Source organism: Chamaea fasciata, unplaced genomic scaffold (genome assembly GCF_029207755.1).
Source record: "Chamaea fasciata isolate MVZ Bird 193981 ecotype frontalis unplaced genomic scaffold, bChaFas1.0.hap1 SCAF_5, whole genome shotgun sequence".
Lineage (NCBI taxonomy): Eukaryota > Metazoa > Chordata > Aves > Passeriformes > Sylviidae > Chamaea > Chamaea fasciata.
The window spans coordinates 52,116,672-52,130,421 of NW_027094090.1; the positions used below are offsets into that span (position 1 = coordinate 52,116,672).

Consider the following 13,750-nt stretch of genomic DNA (forward strand, 5'->3'; position numbering starts at 1 on the left):
CTAATGCACCTTGTCAGCATGTGAGTCCCTCACAAAGGAAAATCCATGCAGGTTCCCCCTAGGTGATCTTTAAAGATGAGTTATGAAAGATGACTGAAACAATATTTGAAGCACTGTCTTGCTCGTAGAATTTTCCAAACACTGTGTGGAAACAGTGCATTTCATACCCTAAGAGTCCAATGAAAACTATTAAGAATGCTAGAGAGTAAATTAGCATTTTCAAAAATGAATCTGATACTGACATGCTGTACTTCTGTGATATAATGCATTATCAAGATTTCCTGATGTTGCCAAGGAAAAACTTTATGTTAAACGTGAAGTTTTTCATCCTCATACAGAGGATGAAAGTGCATGGAATTCCCAGGATGGAAAAGTAAGGCTTGTGGCTTTTCACCTTTAGTGATGAATACCTGAGAAATTTGGGGTCAGACCCACAACGGCTAAGATACATGCTTATCTTCATGTATAACTCACCAGAATCTGTACTGTAAAGCCTGGGGTGTGAACTTGTCCTTGCTGCAGTCAGTGGGATGTTCCCTGGGAGCAAAGGTAGTTTACGTGAGCCAGCAGAGCTGGCCTGTAAGGGCTAAAATAGCAAATTAGCTGCTCAGATGTTGTGAACTTAAAAAATAGCGCCTTTCTCTAACTTCAGAAAAGAGAAAAAAAAAAGATTCTTTGGATAAGAGCTTTATGTTATTTTTCATTATTTTACTATTTACTGTGGGATCATCCCAAGGCCCAAATAGGGTTCCTGTTTAAGGTGTCTCTACATCACATTAAGCAAATGATCACTTCTTGGATTCTAACCATCTTTGGTATTTTTATATAGAGCTTTCACTTTGAAACCTTGAAGCAGTACAGGCTTGATTGGGAACACTGCCACACTCAGTGATATTGAATCCTAACTCCAATTCCAGCACTCTTTTGGGCAAGAGTGATAGTTAAATCACCCATCTTCTGTTTGGTGTCACCCTCCACACCAAGGCAAGTACTTGAAGTTTACACCATGGCAGAAATCATAATTTTAAATTGCTTTTATTTTATGAGACAGGAGTACCAGAACAGGAAGACTTGTAGATGTTTTAAAAAATAGAAAGTATCTACAGACTCGTTAAAATATAAAATTGGTTTTATTTTATTTTGCAATTTACTGCAAAAAGAGCCACACAACATCAAGCAGATGATGATGAGGCTGTTGGGACACAAGCATTTGGTTGCTGCATCTGGCACTAGCATGGGATGACAGAATCATTGATCGGGATTTAATTTTAATTTCTTGTGCTAATTTGCATTTTCCTATTACTGTTTGCTGCATTTCAGCCCTGTGGGTTTGGGATCTGACCAAAAGCCAATTGAAAGTTCAAACCATTAAAAATCCAGCATTTCTCTCTTTCCGCCAAAATACTAAGAATAAACATCCTCCATCCTGATCTTTCCCCTCACACACTTATCCACTGGAAAATGTCTGCTCCTCACAAAATAGGCATGAGTACCACAGAATTGTTTGTGTCATATTTAGAGGAGACTCTGGCCATAGCTTTTCCTTTGGTCACTCACAACAATGAAATGGGTGAGGGTGAGAGTGTGTCACTCTTACAGAAAGAGAAGCACAGAACAAAAGAAGTAGCTGAAGCCTGAGTTCCTCACAGGAATGGCTTTGAATCTTTGTGTATGTGTGGGAAGAGCTTCCTTGATACCATCTGCGTGAAAATAAAAAGAAAAAACAAATGAAGAACAGAGAACAGAACAGCTTATTGCCCTTTACACTCTCAAGGTTTAGTGAAATGGAGAAATCAGCAATAGTACAGGATTGTAAGAAGGAAATAGAAGAACTCGTGGTCCACCATTTCTTTGCTCTGTAATTATTTTATGAAAAAATAACAGCAGCCTATCTAGCCATAAGGAGGGTTTTTTTTGGTGTCTGCAACAGAATTAATCCCGATGGGATGGTGAAGCCTAGTTTAACATAGTCGTGTAATGAGACATCCCAGTATGAGAAACTGGCACGAGCTGACAGGGTATCTTCATTTCTGTTCAAAATTGTTGAACTCACAGTTTTTATCTGCCAACGTGCAGAAAGCCATAGTTTACTTTCCTGCCTGATCTGAGAAGTACATCTGGGATCGTTCCTTTCCACATGCAGTGCCTGTGCAGAAAGAGCACTCCACCTGCTAGGAAATTCAAAACATGTAGTTCCACACAAGACTCTGAATTAAAATGTGTCAGGGACAGAGACTAGGGTTAAGAAATGATGCTTTACTTTCTCCAGAACATAATTATAGGGAAGCAGTTCAGAACATCCAGATTAGGTTATCAAGCATCCTAATTTAAACACGGTCCCATCTTCAGACAATAAATAATGTACATGTGGTGGGCATGAGTCATCACTCTCGCAACAGTGTCTGGAGCTCCCTGCTTTGCATGATTTATGCATTAAAATGTAAATGAAAAATCTTTTTTTCTTGTAATGTGAATTCATGAGAGAGGTCATTTATAGACATTACTGAGATTAGCTTAGAACTTCTCTGAGGTCACAGCCACCTGTTGGGCTCCGGAGGTGTGATGCAAAAGGAAGGAGGGGGAGAAAGGGAAGCTTTAGCCATTTTTTGAGGGCTGATCCCTCGAATCAGTGTCCATCCTCCTGTTCCCATCCCAGAGTTGCTTTAGTCTTTGTCTTGGAGCCGCGGGTGTGCTGCTGCAGCAGCGAGGGGCCGCCGGGTGCGCAGGTGAGCTCGAGAATGGCTCTAAGGAGCCAGGAGGACTCACACCGCGCTGCCTGTCCGTGTGTCCGCTGGCGTCACGCCGAGTGAAAGACAGATTTCCACTGCTCGAAAAGCGTGCACGTCCTCACGCGTCTAAACTCCGGCTGCACGGCCAGCCCCTGCCTAGCCCGGGCTGGTGTAGTCTCTCTCTAGTGAGACGTGGGACAAACGCTGGGGCTGTTCCCAGGCGGAGGCCCGGGTTCTCCCGGGTGCTACCTCCGTCCCACCCGTCGCCAGCTGTGCGCGCACCACCTCCCCGGGCCGGGCCGGGCCGGGCTCTCCCGTAAGGAATTTTCCTAAGGAACCCCACAGCAAGTGGGCGTTCGGCCGCGGCTCCCCGGGCAAGCCCCGCCGGAGGCACCGCAGGACGCGGCGCCCGCGCTCTGATCCCTCCGATTAAACCGTGCCTGGAGGGGATTGCTTCTTATCAGGCTGCCGGATGGATGCTCGCAGAGTAATTGAAATTCACCGAACCGCCATTTATTAATATAATGCTCTTAGAATTGAACGTACACTTAATCCCCGGTGCCCTCGTAACCACTGGGGAGGGGAGGGCGGGGTGCGGGAAGGGGGAAGAAGAGGAAGAGGGGAGCGGACCCGGGTCGTAGCCGGGCAGGGACCAGCGCTTGGCTGGGAGCCCTGGGGAAGCCGCTGCACTGTCGCCTCCTGGCCCAGCCGCCCGCTCGCTGGTGACAGAGCTCAGCCTGCCCGGGGGAAGCCGATCCTTGTGCACCGCAGAGCGGCACCGCACGGCTCCGCTCCGGCCGCACCCGCCCTGCCGGCGCCCCCTCCCTCCCTCATCTATCCTCCCCCCAGCTCAGGAGGGCGGGCGGCGGCCACCGCAGAGGCGGCCCGGCAGTGCCGGCAGCGCCAGGGAGGCGCGTCCCTCCCCGGGAGAGACCCGCAGGAGGAGCAGGACAGGGAGAAGGCAGGGCGAGCGCCCCGCGCCCCCGCCGGGGTTCACCTCCGTCGGTGATGCTGCCAGCGCCGCGTCCACCCCCATTCCCGGAGGGCGCCGCCGGGCTTTCCTGAGGTGAGTGGCCACCTCCGGGCGGCTCTTCCTGTCCCCGAGCCGGGACAGGGCTCCGCGCTGCGATGTCCCCGGCCGAGGCGAGCAGCCCGTTCCGTACAGGACAGGAGCGCCGGGGGCCGGGGAAGTTTCCGTGCGGGACAGCGGAGCCAGCGCGGCGAGAGGCGGACCAGCCGCCGCGGAGCTCGGGCTGCTGTAGGGGACGCGTGTGGGAGCGGGGAGGCACCTGGAGAGCCGGTCCAGGTGGAGCGAGAGCAGCTGGTTGGAGCGGGGGCGGGGGGAGGAAGAGAGAAGGTGGAGAAGCGGGCGGGGACAGGAGGGGATGGGGGAGCCGGGGAAGGAGGTGGTAGCAGCTTTTGTGTATCGGTGCCTCGTTCCCCCTCTCGCCGGCTGAAGCACCGTGCTCTGCTCCCCGAGGTCGGAGGTGCCACCGCTGCCGTCCCCGGCCACATCCCGGAGCCGCGCTCTCCTTCGTGGATTCGCCGTGCAACTATCGGGAAAAGTGGCTGTGCGCGGGCAGCGACTTAGCCCAAGGTGAGGGGCGGTGTGTCTGTGCGCGTCTGTCTTGTCTATGCGCGTCTGTCTTGTCTATGCGCGGCCGGGCGGGGGTCGGTCGCGGACTGCGCTGCTCCGTGCGCTGCCGGTACCTGCGGGCACCGTGCCCGGCTCCAGGAGCGGGGCAGAGCCCCCGGCCCGGCCCGCGGTGTGGCCGCCGTCGCTCCCCCGCGCAGCGCGGTGGCAGCAGCGCTTGGGAAACTTTGTGCGGTCCCTTTGTGCGCAGGGAGCCGCGGCTGTGCGCGCTGCGCTGCTGCTCGCCCCGACCCGGCGGCTGCCTCTGCGTCTGTTTGGGTTCGGAATCAATATTTATTTGCGGGGCTCGGGTATTAATCACTCATGCCGTGGAAAGCTCATTAGCGGCGACTTGTTTCCATGACAACGGGACCCCTCTCGGAGCCTTCGGGGTTATTTATTTGCCCTATTTTCTCTCTTTTCATATTCGTACTAGCACCGTGTTTTGTCACCGGGAGCAAAAACAAGTAAATAAACCCTGAGTGATCTTGTAGCCCCGCTTCGCTTTTCCTCCAACGCTCAACGATTTCCCCTGACTTAATTAACGATACATGGATGTGATTAAGCAAGTGTGAGAGTTATACAAGGTTTCTGAGTACTTGCTCTGCTGTATTACCTCGTTTAGCTATAAAGCTCAGACTAAGACGTGGTCTGACCTGCCTCGTGTTCAAAGTACTCCTGAGGACGTGTTAGTGCTTGAAACTGTGATGTTACTTATCTTTTTGCTTGTGTGTCATTTGGCAGCACAGAACCCTTTGAGGAGCTTCGTGTTGCAGTCTCCGCTACAGCTGAGCTGGGAATCAGTGGTGACTTCCTCTGTAACTTTGTCATCGTGCTGTGGTGTGACCTTGACAGGTCTCCTTAACTTCTTCCTGCCCCACTCTTCTCAACAAAAGAAAATGTGGCTCACTTGCTCACTTAGCTCACTTGCTCTCAGCTAATCAAGCAAAACACTTTATCTAGGATGGAGTACTCTTAAAACCTAGTATATGAGTGTATTGTCCTCTGTTAGGAGAAGTGAGCATATATTATACATTCCTTTTCCCTAATGATAGAGGTAAAAATCCTCCTTTTTAACTCCTGTCTTTAACATAGCACAGTCCTGCTGGTCTTCAGAAGATGTGAACTGTTACCATCTAACTGAAAACTGGTTCTAATGCCATTTTAAACTGCTTTTCTGGGTTAACTTTATCAGAATCAGGTAAAAACAAGAGTCTTAGCATTCTGAAATTTGTAGGAATATCCTCTGTTAGAAAGAGTACACCTCCAGTGAGAAGGTGCTCGAGTAAGGAAAGAAAATGCTGTGAAACTGAATGACAGTCTTGATCACTTGCCTTACCATTGCAACCTGAAAGGAACTTAAAAGCTTTTTTTAGAGAGAATGAGCAAACACACACTTTTAACCTAACTATATGTTAGGTTAAACATCTGAAACTCTCCTGCAAATTTTCATGGTTTTGCAAGAGACAGTTTAATGTGTAGTGTTGTGTTGAGAAGCATTGGGAGTGTGTAAGGAATATTTTAGAATAGTTTTAGAATATTCAGTTCTGAAATACCGCCCGAGAGACATTCAGTTGTGACTGTTTCAGATTACAGGAGTAGGAAGTTATAATAGTAGGGGAACTTCTGTATGAAACATACATTCTTTCTTCTTTCTTGAAACACTCTGAGTGAATAAACTGTTGTAAAATAACTGTCTCTTTCATGTTGTGAGAAAGAGTCTATCCTCAGCTCAGTCCAACAAAGTGCTAAAACATCTGCCTCATTCCAAATGCATTAGAGTAGGGAAATCACACTTCAAACTTTTACTGAAACAGCTTAAAGGTATTTTTATTGAAATACCCCTAAGGCCTGTGACCTTGACTTTTGTATTCTGTTTTTTAGCATCTCAGTAGTGACTTACCTGTCTGAAAATACTTCTTGTGAGTTGAGGACCATCACCAGCCCATAGTTACCAGTGAAGCAACTTTATGAAATCCCATGAATAGAAAGGAAGAAAAGAACAGAGATCTTAGTTGTTATCGTGTCTCCTTTGGATGTCATTGACTTGCATTTCCGTGCTGAATAATTAAAATTTTACTACTTAGTGCTGCACGGTCAATACAAGTAGAGAGAAAGTGATACAGGTTTTAGTCTGTGCTTTACATCCTCTGTAAAGCTCAGACTTTTATTATTGGTGGTAGTAAAAGCAACAGATATTCCAGTTCATTTTTCAGACCCTAGGTGCCACGAGGGGGAAAATAATTTCTGAATTTTATTTTTTAAGACTGATAACAAGCAGCAAGAAAGATAATTTGTAACAAGCCCTTATCACTTTCATAGATGTTTTCAGAACAATAATCACTTAAGGTTGTGAGAAGACATCTGAGTACTTAAAGCTGTCACTGATAAAGAGCTTTTGTTTGAGGGAGTGGGGAAAAAAGTACATAGATATGAAGGCTAAATCTCAGATATGGATAATGATATTGGTTTGCATTGTGTTTGACTCAACATTATACCAAAGTAACTTGGATATAATGTACCCTGGTTTTATAGACAAAAATGCTTCTAATGGTGTTCATATTCCAGATACCTCAAATTGCTCAACCAGCCTATTACTCAAACTTTACTGTCATGTGGAAATAGATTTAATATTCTTTGTTTCTCTGGTGTTGGAAGTTCCACACCTGGGATGAATAAGATACTGGACCAGTATTTAGAGGAGGTTGTTGAGCTCCTTTCTTTGTAACTGATCCACTCTGGACATGCCGCTTTCCCCTTCTATTTTAACTTTTCCCTACCCCCATTAATCATCTTAATTCAGTGTTGCTTATTTGGCGTGTAGAGTTTTGCTCCGTGCTATATTGTGCCTAGAGAGATCTCTGGGAAAACAGCAAAATGTTAGTGCAGCACAGTAACAAATGGCAGCCAACATTTTTTTCTGTCTCAGTCCTTGGTCACTGGCATCTGTACACCAGTGAGATTTTTGGAGATTAGGGTGAAGATCTGGAGGAGTTACTTCCAGTGCTAGTTCCTCAACATTCATTTTGCTGAATATATTTGAAGGAAACAGATTTCAGAGAAAAAGTTTCCAGATCTGTACTCCCAAGGACTTGAAAATAAAGAATGGCTCATCGCTACTTTTCCTTTTTGCTGTCAGGTTGAATGTACTGGTGTTTTGGATGGAAAAATAAGGCCATTATGCATGTAAAATAGGCATATTGGCAGCAAGGGGCTCGTGAAAGGGCAGAGACCAGCATGAAATATCCAAAGTGAATTTTTAAATTTTCTTTCTGTGTTTTTAGGAGAAGATTGTGCAGGTGATTTTCCAGGTATACTTTTTGAGCTTATAAAATGCACAACCTCATTTGACAGGAGCAAGTAACGGTGTTAGGAAGGTATGGGAGATGTTTCTCTTATTCCAGTTGGAAGCTCAGTTACGTTCTTCATAAGCTACTGTAAAGTGTTTATACTTAAATGGCTGTGTACTTGATTTAGCTACAGGGTTTTTAGTTTGATCTTCATTTGAAAATCATCCTAATAATGAATACTTCTGATAAACCAGTCTTTTAAATTTAGGCAGGATTGTTTTGTATGAAAGATTTGCAGATGAAAAACTGACTTTCAAAGTGATAGCTCTTATATATGGTAGACTTCTGCTTTTCATCAGAATTTAATGGCCAAACTTAAGATAAAAAATATATTTTTGCATACCAGTAAAACTCTCCTGTTTCTGTTCTTTTATTCTTTTAAAAAATGAAACTTCTTTAACATGGAGATGTGGAAAAGCACCTTTCTGACCTTTTATGTACTCCCCATATTTTTGATGAACCATGTATAATAATTTCAAAACTATTCAGGCTTTTAAGGCCCAAGTTTGAAACAACCCAAAGAAATCTGTGTTTTAAAAAATGCATTCTGGAGGTATGCCTCTCCCCTGTCTCTGAGATGCCTGATTGCACACATGCAAATTCGCATGCTCAAACTCCCAAGTAATTTTGCAAGTTTTGGACCTGGGTGTGTTTTCTACTTGTAAAATAGAGGTGTCAGTTCAAATTACTTCAAAATTCAAGTTCCTCCCATATCTGTATTGCTCAGAGGAGTGGTGGGGTTCAGCAGCGCCTCAGACATGAGATGCTGCTGCTGCTGCTGCTCTGCCTCTTCTCTTCAGCTGGCAGGGGGAAGGAGCCCCGGAGTGGATTTGGGATTTTCTCTGGGGATAAGGCAGGGAGAGGCCTTCCCTCTGCATGTGCTGCAGCCCTCCTGCTTCTCCTGTGGGAGTCTCTTGATTTGTAGGCTGACCTTTCCACACCATTGAAGCTTAGCAGGCCCTCCCAATTTTCTCACTTAATGCCAAGATGTCTGATGTTGCAGACAGGGAGTCTGTTCCTGCTCTATTTGGAGGCAAGGGCAGAATTCTCACTGATTTCCATAGGAACAAGATGTATTCCTAAACATACTTCAGTAGCTGGAAAGAAACTTCCTAATAAAGAACCAGACTCGCATAACACAGGACATGAAGCATTGTTCTGAGCTTCACCTCAGAGCTCTTTGCAGTAACATCTCTGCAGACCAAGCACTGCAAGCAGCAAATCTCAGGGCATTCCTGGCAGCACTGTCAAGGATTATTCACTCTCATTCTGCCCAGAGAAACAACTGAGGCTTCAGCATGTTACTGATAAAATCTTATTTATTCTCGTGGAGGCCGTTTGAGCCCCTTAGGTCATATCAGGAGTGGAACTCGAGGAGCAGTGAGGTGTGATGTAGTAGCTGTTGCACTAAGCATTTGCTTCATCAAGCAGAAAAGATTTTAATTTACCTGAAGGAGCAAAATGCCCTCTTGGAAGTTACCAAGGAAAAGTTTGGAATGCAATTCTGCTGCTCTGAGTTGTCGTACTCTAGCCAGACTGATTCCTAGCTAAAACTTTTTTTCTTCTTCTTTATTTGGATGTTCTTTTTTTAAAGTGGAGATGTTCCAGCCCTCATTTTACTGACATTCCTGTGTTGCTGTTTCACAACAGCGAATCTTTTCCAGTTATAGGCTTTTTCTTTAAGAGGGGTTAAAATGAATCACCTAAAGCCTGTTGGAGGTAAGAGTTTCCAAATGTAACTCATAGATATCTTTGATTCCTTCCCTTCCCAAATCCATGTATTTCATTAATTTTGCCACTCGAAAGGGACTGCTCTGTGCAAATAGAGCTGTCAGGGTGGAAGGAAGTGGTGGGAAGATCCAGATTAGTGCTTTTGCCATTTATGTTGCATTCCTATACATGAGAGCCTCAGTTTTCAGCTTGTGGTAGAGTATCATTTCTCTGATTATCTTCCCATCTTGGACGGGTTTGTTTTCGTGGTGAATGTTTGTGAAAATGCATTTTTTTCCCCTGTGATGTCTTAACAGCATCAATCTTTGTTAAATTCTTTTTTATTTACTCCCCTGCGCAATTGTTAGTATACTTACTAAAATTTAAAAAAACTTTGTCTTGTAAAGCATGTAGCATACATGCTTTCCCCTTATGTGACTTTTCAGTTTATTACTATTTTAACATTTGAAAACATAGACAGAAGTCTAGAGAGATAAACTTTTCCAAGGAAATTGCATCCACTTCAGACACCTTATCTTGAATGGCAAATATAAGTGTTCGCTATGCATTAAAATCCAGAGTTAAGTTTGGATTCTTTGTTCATTACTTGTTTTTTTTTCAGTATGACCATTGCATCTCATTGAACAGAAAGCTGCCAAGATAATGGACCAAGCTTCCTATCCTCAAGATACAAAACATTTCTGTTTCTGAAGGTACAAATACCCCAAAATGCAGAGCCTGAATGCAAGACTGCTTGAATGGTTTATCTGAAAGCTGTAGCCCAAAATTTCATAGTCCTGAAAAACTTTTTATACCAAAGCAGGGAGTTGTCAAGCATGTGTGAATGGAAATTAATGGACACTGAAAAACGTCTTCACAGGATGCGTTTCATTTCTATTTTGTCGTGAAAACAAGACATTAATTTTTCTAGCATTCATATTATCAGTTAAATTCCCCTTATAGATTAGTGGTGAAGGAGCCCTGACCTGATTAAAACACTGGCTCAGTATCTGGCTTCTTGGGAGACAGGCAGTCTCACTGATAGCTAGGGCTGGAATGCAAAAGTCACAGCAGAAATCAGTGAATGGCTGCTCTCAGTACTGAAACCATTTTTCAGAGGCACGTTCAGTATAATGCTCATATCCCTTTTTAATTGTGTGGAGTTTTAAGAGTAATTCATTGTGATTCTGGTGTAAAGTGTTGTGATGTAGCAACATTTTGTTGATTAAGATATTGCTGGAAATTCATTTTTAGAAATAGTGTTGGCAGGGATTTGGAAACCTGGGCTCCAGCCAGGAAGTGAACAGTCGCTGGAGCCAGCTCTGTGAGGAGATTCTACACACACACGTTGGAGATTTGTTAATTATTCATGTTGCAGCCCCCCTCATCCCTGTATGGGCAAGTCTGTGAATTCTTGTGGGTAATAGTGTCAGGGGCTGGCAGAGGGATTGCTGTGGTGCAGGGACATCGGCCAGTGCAATGGCACTGAGCCACATCCTGTCCCACAGCCCCTTCAGGGCAGGTGGCAAATGAAAAGGGTCCCATGGCCTTGGTGCTGTAATGCTGCAACTCTGTGGTTTTTGACAGGAAGTTCCACTGCTGGAAGAGCAGCAGGGTGCACAAACCACTGAGCTCACCTCTGCTGCAAAGATCAGGCCCTGTCACTCTTCTTCCCATTTCCCTGCTTCCTTTTCACTGTTCATCTCTCAGCTAGGGTTGGTCAAAGGCAGCTCCTTGAAACTCCAGAGAGTTTACCTCAGAAACAAATTTTACATAAGAAACCAGCTCATATTGTACATTGCTGGTGATAATTGCATTTTAGGAGCCTCATACATAGAACGATATTGATAAATTATGAGCTTGTCTTGCAATAATTTGCCTTTATTTAAGAGTAGAAGGACACAAGTGAAGAATTACTGAAGAGGGCTCTAACATTTCTTTAATATGAAATAACTTTTCAAGGCTTTCCTGTTTATTTGAATGGGAGCAGGGTCAAGCCCCATGTGTCTGAGGGCTGCTATTGTGAAAGTAAGCCCTTGCTGCGTCCCCTCTGCTGGAATTGGGATGCACTCTTGGGCAGTAAGCTAAATACAACAATGAGAAATTAATGAGGAAGGGAATTGGCAGCAGTGGTGCTACTTTTGTCTTTCTGCTCTTTATCTCATTGCAGCCACAGAGACATGGTGGGAATACAGTCATGGATGGCAACATTCCTTCTGGGAAAGCCAGGGCAGCAAGGCAAGGTGGCTGAGCTGCTGTTTATGTGAGACAGCAACTGGAATGTGTTGAGCTCTGCCAAAGAGAGGGGAAAGAACAAGTCAAGAGCTTATGAGTGTGTGAGGGTGACAGAGCACTGGGACTGGCTTCACAGAGAGGCTGTGCAGTCTCCTTCTCGGAGAGATTCCAAACCTACCTGGATGCAGTCCTGTGGTACTTGCTCCAGGTGACTCTTGAGCAGGGGGGTTGGGCTGGATGATCTCTGGAGGTCCCTGTCAGCCCCTTCCACTTCCTGTTTCTCTGATTAGATTTCCACAGTTTTGTGCCATCCAGTCCATTAATTCAGTCTTTGTTAGACAGTCTCTTCTTTCTCATAATAACACGTTAATTGCAGGGAAAGTTGTATCCATCAGTAGTCATTTAAGCCCTGAGGCCAGAATCTGAAGTTGTCTTTTTTTTTCCTTCCTAGAATCTATTGGACAAAAAGAAGTAAATATGGATCTACATGCACACATAGCTTTCCTTACAATTAATTTGTATTACATGTGTTCATTTTGTGCTTCTCTATTGGCCTGCTCTCTCTGTGATGAGAGCTGCAAGAAGGTTAATGCTTATGGCAAATTTTGGTTCACTTCTTAACCTTTATTATTATTCCCTAACTCCACCTAGCTTCTCCCTGAACCTTCTGAGTTTGGACTGCAGTGGGAAATTTTCAGTAGCATGAACATGAGTTCAAGTGACTGAGAACTATTAAGAATACAATTTATTCCTTTGTGTTGAACATCAGTAACTCTGCTCCAAACTTACTGCAGTGATGGAAATGAAATACAGAATAAACATGTTCACAAGGCTTCACAGTTTGAAACATTTAGGGCATTATTTTTCTCTTTTGATCACTGAAATTTAATCCAGTAGTCTTAAACCAATGGTAATTATAGAGCAACCTTAAAGCCTCAAGCCAGAGCTCCCACCATGGTTTTCACAAGCCCCCTGTACTGTGCCTGTGTCATAGAAAGCCCCAGTCAGAGTTCTTGATGCTGGTTGCTTTTCAAGAAAAGATAAAAGACAACCAATATTCTCAAGGAAGTCAACACTTTTCTTAAGCAGGATGTGTTTATGTTACTGTCTTTTTTGAAAATCAGGCATAAAAAGCAAGCATTGTTTTTGCTACCTCCTGCATATTACATCAAACAATTAAAAACCCTGTATGAAATAAATAATGTAAATGAGACTGTAGTGCGATCACTCACCATGATCAAAGCGAAGATTTCTCCTTAGTTGCTGAATTTGCTCTGCCTTCCCTGTTCTGCGTTGTCAGCCCTTACATTCTTTTTCAGGTGGGCTTAGGCAGGCAAATGGAAATCTTGTAATTTGCTTTAGTTACCAAGATTGGGATTGACCTGGTTTTGCAGTTTACTGCTGGCATGGGCTGGCTGTCCAGCAGCTGCCCACAAACTTCCAAAATGAGCCAGGCTTCAATCTCAAAAGTATTTGTTGGGTTGTTCTTCCTCATTGTGTCTTCTGTGGGAAGTGGTGCTGGGGCCAGTGGCAATGATTCTGTGTCAGGCAGTACTGATCAGAACTCGGAAAATCATATTCCTGTTGCATAAGCCTAATTCCTCTTTCCTTCTTCTTTTCCTTTTCCCTTCTGCCTGGTATGAAGTAAATGTTCTGGTGTTTTACTTTCAAGCATCAAAACCAAACAAATGTTTAGCCCATTTAAACGTTAATTTCTTTTCTAATTTTCTTCCAATTCAGCTGCCAAAACAACAACAACAACAACAAAAAACGCCTGTCAGTTGCATAGCCCTTATGGAGAATCTGTATCTGGCACAGAGTGGCCCTCGACCAGAACATGTTTTTTTCCTGTGAATTGAGATGCTGAGCAGAGATATGATCAGTTTGTTTCTGGATCCATCATCATTGCAAGCCCTCAGAAATCCTATCCTCTTGCACAAGAACATTTTCCATGATTGACCAGACAGAGACTTAGAGTTTGAAGAGTTCAGGAAACCACTAAAAAACCTCCAAGGCTTTGTTGAAGGGAGTCGATTACATATGTCCTTTTCTTGTAAACAAAGACATGGTCCTCAAGGAATTTGGTATCTTCA

At 44.5% G+C, this 13,750-nt stretch overlaps 1 protein-coding gene across 8 annotated transcripts in view; it reads left to right on the forward strand.

The window, feature by feature from the left end:
* The first annotated feature begins 3,674 nt into the window (after positions 1 to 3,674).
* SHISAL1 (shisa like 1) overlaps positions 3,675 to 13,750 on the forward strand; it is a 72,377-nt gene continuing 62,301 nt past the window's right edge. For 5 of the 8 annotated variants that reach the window (XR_010720834.1, XR_010720835.1, XM_066183667.1 and 2 more), the window contains exons 1-2: positions 4,123 to 4,326; positions 10,045 to 10,135. The gene's annotated coding sequence lies outside the window, so the exon portion shown is untranslated. Of the gene's footprint in view, positions 3,796 to 4,122; positions 4,327 to 9,362; positions 9,432 to 10,044; positions 10,136 to 13,750 lie in introns of those variants that run through there. The other 3 variants (XM_066183663.1, XM_066183665.1, XM_066183662.1) reach the window with 3 other exon arrangements.